The following is a 7,237-nucleotide window of genomic DNA, read 5'->3' as shown; positions in this document are numbered from 1 at the left end:
ATTTTTCCTTTATTAAATTTTTATATGATTTATAAGTGAAATATTATTTTTTTTCAAATGATCAAAGACACCTCAAATGATCGATTGGAACACCTTTTTAAGCTAATTTCAGAACTATTTTAAATCTCTCTTTATGTTTCCTACAAAATTTATTTCATCTTTATTGGCCGTTGTTAAATCCGCCACTGATCTAAAACTTGAACTATTTGTAGTCACGTATGCACTCAGAGCCAATTGTGGTAAACAATTTCTTGATGGATTTTTATTATCGCCACCAATTTAGCATTGTTTTGTAAAAAATATAAAAACTGTTATTAAGTAGAGATTTAAAGATATTTATGATTTATATGCATAACTGAAGTATTCACAACAAACGCCTAAAGGCATACTTTACCTACTTTTTCAATGCTCTGTAATGGATGGAAATGACAAAGGAGAAAATTTGAAGTAATCGATATATTTTTTTTTTTTTTTTTTTTTTTTTTTTTTTTTTTTTTTTTGCGGCAAGGAGGAGTGGAATGCCTACGCACTGACCACCTTCCGGCGCCCCGGAAGGTGAGTGCCCGACTCGCACGGGCTAAACCGCTCCCCCTCATTCCTAGAGACCTTTTTCTACCCCGGGACTACGTTAGTATTACTTCGAGGTAGGGTCCCTATTAGTCATTTAAGACTTCCATCGGTGTGCCTTGCGTCCAGGCTCCGCTACTGTTGCAGATAATTAATCTTGCCCTACAGTCTACTTTTTCCAATCTCAGAGTATGTGTTCCGGCTCTCATTTGTGCTCTTCGTTTAAGATTAGATTGCGTCCAGATCTTTCTTCTTTTCTCTTAGAACATTTCCGATGAATTGCGTGATTTTGTTCCAGTTTTCTGCTCGTTCTATCATTTTTTCTACAATATTATCTACTGTAAAGTGACCTATATATCCTGCAAGTAGTGTTCTTTACCCACGCCATCTTTCGCAGTTGAAGAAAGTATGCTCAGCATTGTCCTCGACTGATCCGCAATATATACAGTTGGGCTGCTCTGCTTTTTGCATTCTATATAGATATTTTCGAAAATATCCATGACCAGATAGGAACTGTGTGACATAATAGTCAATCTCGCCGAAATTTCTTTCCGTCCACGACTTTACGTTCGGAATCAGCTTTGCCGTCCATCTTCCTCTTAAATCGGAGTTCCACCGTTGTTGCCAGATCTGAAAAGTTTGTTCTCTTATATCTTGAAGGTCTGTTGAGTTGCTTGTCGATCTCTGTTTCCAGCGTTTCTTCCGTTCATGTGCCTGAAGGTCGATAGGGATGATTCCACTAATCACCAGAACTGCAGGCTCGGATACGGTTCGATATGCAGAAGCTACCCGAAGTGCAGCAGTCCGCTGTACAGCTGCGTAAACTTTCCTCCTACATTCAACCTTTAAGGCGTTTGCCCAAATCTCGCACCCGTAAAGTAATATTTGATTTGTGGTCGCCATAAGTAATTTTCTTTTACTCTGGGTAGGACCTCTCACGTTAGCCATCAGTCTTCCTAGCATCGTAACAACTTTGCTTGCTTTTGCCGATGCTTGTTTTATTTGAGCCCAATAAGACAACTTAGAGTCTAGTTTCACCCCCAAGTATTTGATCTCCTTTTTCGTATATATGGTGCTGTCGCAAACGAGCATTCCAATTTCCAACGGTATATTACGTTTAGTGAGTACCAACAATTCAGTCTTTTCGGTGGCGAGTTTAAGACCGTGTGCATTTAGCCAATTTTGCACTTGTATCATCACCATGTTGAGCTTCCGCTGAGCGTTTTCCGTATTTCTTGCCGTAATTACTGCTGCAATATCATCTGCGAAAGCAACGAGGTGTGTGTCATCAGGCATCTTGGATTGCAGGATTCCATCATATACCACGTTCCACAAATCGGGACTCAAAATAGATCCTTGTGCTACACCTGAGTTGATACATTTTTCTCTTTGTCCTTCCTGAGTATCATAGACAAGTAGGCGATCTTTCAAGTAGCTGCGGATCATCTTCATTAAATACGGGGCAATTCTGAATTTAGTACCTAGAGATTTTAGAATACTTTTCCACTCTACGCTGTTGAAGGCATTTCGAACATCAAGTGTTGCGAGAAGCACTATCCTCCGCGAGTAATGGTTTCCCGTTTGTGCAGTTTCTACTGTATTTACTATGTCTTCTATAGCTCCTAGTGTTGATCTGCCATTTCTGAAGCCATGTTGTCTACTTGAGAGGCCGCCGGCGTCGTTTATCGCCGCAGCGAGTCTTGGTTTTAGTAATTTTTCAAGCAGTTTACCCGCGGTGTCTAGTAAACAAAGTGGCCGATATGCTTCTGCTAGCTCAGGGTTTCCTTTTCCTTTGCTTATCAGAGTAAGCTTCTGTTTCTTCCATGCTTCCGGAAAGACTCCGTTAACTAGACATATGTTGTACATGTCCAATAATATTCTTGATCGGTCTTTTGCTAAAATTTTTAGAACTTCAAAAGGAATCCCATCCGGCCCTGGAGCTCTATTATTTTTTAATGAGTTCACTGCTTTTATTAATTCTTGCTCTGTAAATTGCGGTGAGCTTTCCTCTATATGCAACTCTTCATTGTCCTGTAGTGGAACATGTGTCGGAAAGAGTGAATCAACTATATTTTTCATTCTATGTGATTCGAAAATAGGGGGCGGTTGTCTAGACCCCAACTTTTTTAACACGATTTGGTACCCCAGCCCCCAAGGATTATTGTTTATATCATTTCGGAGCTCTTCCCACTTTCGTTTTTTGCTTTTAGCTATTTCCAACTTTAATGTCTTCCTGGCGAGTTTATATTCAGCTGTTTCTGCTTCTGCCAAATTTCTTCTTCGGGTCCTGGAAAGTCTTCGCCTACATTGAAGGCAATTTCTTCTTAATTGAGCAATGTCCTCTGTCCACCAATAGGTAGCTTTTCTGTGAGTTCTCGTTCCAATTTTTGGCATTGATGCGTTGCAAGCTTTTGTTATGATTTGCATAGTTTGCGTTACTCGTGTTCTTGCATCATTTGCGAATTGAGTTTCTAAGGTGCTTCTGTCGAGAGTGGTGAGAAAATTTGTGATATTTAGCTGCTCGAGCTTCCATTTTCGTGTTCCTCGTCGTATATCACTCGATACTTGCGTATTACTAATCTCAAAATCGTATTTTATATATTGATGATCGCTGCCGGTGTATTCTTCAAGTACTTTCCAGTTCTTGATTGCACCTGCAAATCTGTCTGAAACTAAAGTAATATCGGGAATTGTGCCTTCACATCCGGGTCTTCTGAAAGTTGCGGTGTTGCCAGTGTTTGCTATTGCCAGTCCTAATCTAGCTGCCATGTCCAGAACGCGTCTACCTCGAGAGTTTGTCGAAGATGAACCCCATTCTATTGCCCTTGCGTTGAAGTCGCCTGCAATAATTACTGGTCCTTCAAACTCTTTGGCTGTATCCTCAATATTATTGAGTTTTAATTGAAATTCGTCTATGAGGTCGTTTGGCGACAAGTAGCAACTCATTATTGTGCAGTCTTGAGTTTTAATCCACACGTAACTATTTTCGGCACCACTGTTTGTTGTAATAATAGAACCGTTCGGCGGTAGCCAGAGGGCTGCTGTACCAGTGGTATCTTCGAACCAGTTTCCTGTGGGTATTTTTCTGTATTGCTCACTGATAATCACTACTTTTGTATTTTTTTCAAGTACTATTTGCGATAGAAGACCATCTGCCGTTTTACTTCGATGCATGTTTGCTTGAAGAATTGTCATCTTTTATTAATAAGCGATTTCCTAGATTTAACGCATCTTCCTGTTCCTGGTAAGTGATCGAATGTTTTAAGTCCTTCCTTCAAACATAGGCAGCACTTTGGCGGGTTGGTACAATCTCGCATTTTGTGACCATTTTCTCCGCATCGGATGCAAAGTCCTTTTCTGTCGGGCCCCTTGCAGTTATGCTGAAGGTGTCCAATATCAAAGCATTTGAAACATCTCTTCGTTTCCTCGAGTGGTTTCATTCTACACCTGACAAGACCTACTCGAATACGGTCTTCTTTGAGCAACTTTTTCGCTGATTCCGCAGAGATGGATATGTATGCTCTTCGTTGTTCTCTGGAATTTGCGCCAGATATTCTAACGTTTATTTCCTCCAGAGGACTTTGAAGCTGGTTTCTTACTGCTGTTATGACTTCGTCCTCGCTTGTAAGACTATCCAAGTCACGAATCTCTATTTTCATATATGCTTTTAGTTCAGTAACTGTTACTGCTTCTCCCATTTTCACTTTGATCTCTGTGCAGAAGTCGTCTCTCTTTCCTCCTTTTTCGAGCTCCAGGAGTACCGCTCCACTGTTTGTTTTCCGAACCGATCGAATTGCTATATCGGCGGTTTCCGGCTTAACTTTTGTTCGCAATTCCTTTAAAATATCTGCGTAGGTGTGACCTTCTGTGGGCCGAACAAGAACGGCTTCTCGTTTTAAACGAGGTCTATTTCTGTCTCGCTTTTGTTTCTCCTTATCCATTTGTTTGTTCCCGTTGGAGTCCTGCGTTTTTGCTTTTCTTCTTGAGACTGTCTGCCACTTTTCCGCTTCTATTCTTTTAGAGGCCTCTGGGGTTGGGACCTCCTTTTCTAATAGAAGTTTCTTGCCACTTCTTTTAGCAGCTGGGCTTGTCGCAGTTCGCTTTGGTCGAACTGCAACAAGTGCAGCCGGTTGTATTGTTTCAGCTGTAAGAGCGCCTTGGCTTGTTTTTTCAGCAGTCATGCGTTTTTCCTCTGCGCTCCAGTTGTGACGATAGCTGTCTGCTATCTCTAGTAATTCCCAAAGTTCAGATATGCCGTCTCTGATCTCTAGCGAAATGTTTCGTTGTCTCTGCGCAACTTGTTTCATCCTGTCTATAATGGTTTTGCATTTATTTAACGTCACTGTTTCTTCTGCTCTCATTTTCTGAATGTATTCACACCTAGGTGAGCTGGATGCTATCCCTGGTGCTCTAGATATATCTGGTGTGCCTAAAGTTTTTGAATTGCTCGAGCTTGTGGCAATCTTTTGTATAGGCTTTTCGCAGTTTTGCGAGGTCGCGGGTGATCGCTGTATTTTATTACTCCTCTTAAAACCTGTCGGAGTATCACTTTGTTTCCTTTCTTCTTCGTTTGATTGTTTATTATTCATTTTATTTTATGGGTCCCCACTTAGAACCGCTATCTTAATGAGTTGTGCAGTTACCTTTTTAATGATTCCATGGTTATCTATGCTATGCAGGGAGGCCATGCGAGGGTTGACTATTGCACCTTATGAATGCAAAAGCCAGAGCCAAATCAGGAGCTGAACAGAGCGTTGCTAGCTGCCCCTGCACGCCAATTTAATGGGACTCAACTAAGAACGTATTCTAAGGCCTGCCAAGGTTTTAACGGGACGGAGGTGACTACGGCATTAGCCTGGAAGCCATTTCCACAAGGTGTCACCCTTGTGTAATCAGGTAACAGAATACCGTAGTCGCCAGCCCATGGCAAAACTTTTCCAAATATAATTTAAAATCATAGTCCATTATTCATTGCGTAGTCCATTTTAACTGTGAATTTTCCGGCAGCCGCCCCTGACATGGGGTACAGACGCTGCCAACTTCTTTCTCCCACGTTGGTGCTGCAGCCGCTCCTAACATGGAGATCAGACGCTAACACTTCTTTGTCCTTCGATGGCGCATCAGCCGCTACAGCGAAGAAGCACACTGCGCGCTTGTGTCTCCCTCGTTGCCATCCCGGGATGGTGGACGCTTACTTTGAGCCGGCGCCTACTCGGCTCAGCCCAGGGGCTTCATAGGGTTTCTGTGACCTTTTAAGCCACACCCTCCGACGCCTGGCTAGATTTTAGTCGCCTCGTACGACAGGCATGCCTTACCGCGAGAATATTCTAACCCCTATCCCGCAGGGGGTAATATAATATAATATAATATAATATAATATAATATAATATAATATAATATAATATAATATAATATAATATAATATAATATAATATAATATAATATAATATAATATATAATATCTATAATATAATATATAATATCTATAATATAATATGTATAATAAAATATATAATATGTATAATATAATATATATAATGTAATATGTAATATATAATATATATAATGTAATATGTAATATATAATATATATAATGTAATATGTAATATATATAATATAATATAATGTAATATGTAATATATATAATATAATATATATAATATGTATAATATAATATATATAATATAATATATATAATATAATATATATAATATAATATATATAATATAATATATATAATACTAATATATGTATATAATATATATATATAAGGTATGGTATATTATATTATACCATATAAAAAAAGTAGTATAATATAAAAAGTGTTATAATATAATAATAATACGATGTCATACATAAAACAATATTTATAAAGTAATATAATATATAAAATAATATATATAAAGTAATAAAATATATATCATAATATAATGTAATACATAAAATAATGAAATGTAATGTATAATATATAAAATAATATAATATATTATATTATAAATAATAATACTACATTTTATTATAAATATAATAATAATATAATAAATATAATATAATATAAATATAATATAATATATATTAAATAATGTAGTGTGTAAAATAATATAATTAATGTGTAAAATAATATTAAAAAATATAAATAATATAATAATATAATATATAATATTATAATAATATATAATATAATATATAATATTATAATAATATATAATATAATATATAATATTATAATAATATATAATATAATATATAATATTATAATAATATATAATATAATATATAATATTATAATAATATATAATATAATATATAATATTATAATAATATATAATATAATATATAATATTATAATAATATATAATATAATATATAATATTATAATAATATATAATATAATATATAATATTATAATAATATATAATATAATATATAATATTATAATAATATATAATATAATATATAATATTATAATAATATATAATATAATATATAATATTATAATAATATATAATATAATATATAATATTATAATAATAGATAACATAATATTAATATAATAATAATATAAAATATAATATATAATATTTTAATAATAGATAACATTATATTATTATAATAATATTATAACATATATTATAATAATATAAAATATTATAATATTATTATAATATAT

Source organism: Teleopsis dalmanni, chromosome 1 (assembly GCF_002237135.1).
Source record: "Teleopsis dalmanni isolate 2A chromosome 1, ASM223713v2, whole genome shotgun sequence".
In the NCBI taxonomy this organism is placed as follows: domain Eukaryota; kingdom Metazoa; phylum Arthropoda; class Insecta; order Diptera; family Diopsidae; genus Teleopsis; species Teleopsis dalmanni.
This window is presented reverse-complemented; position numbering follows the sequence as displayed.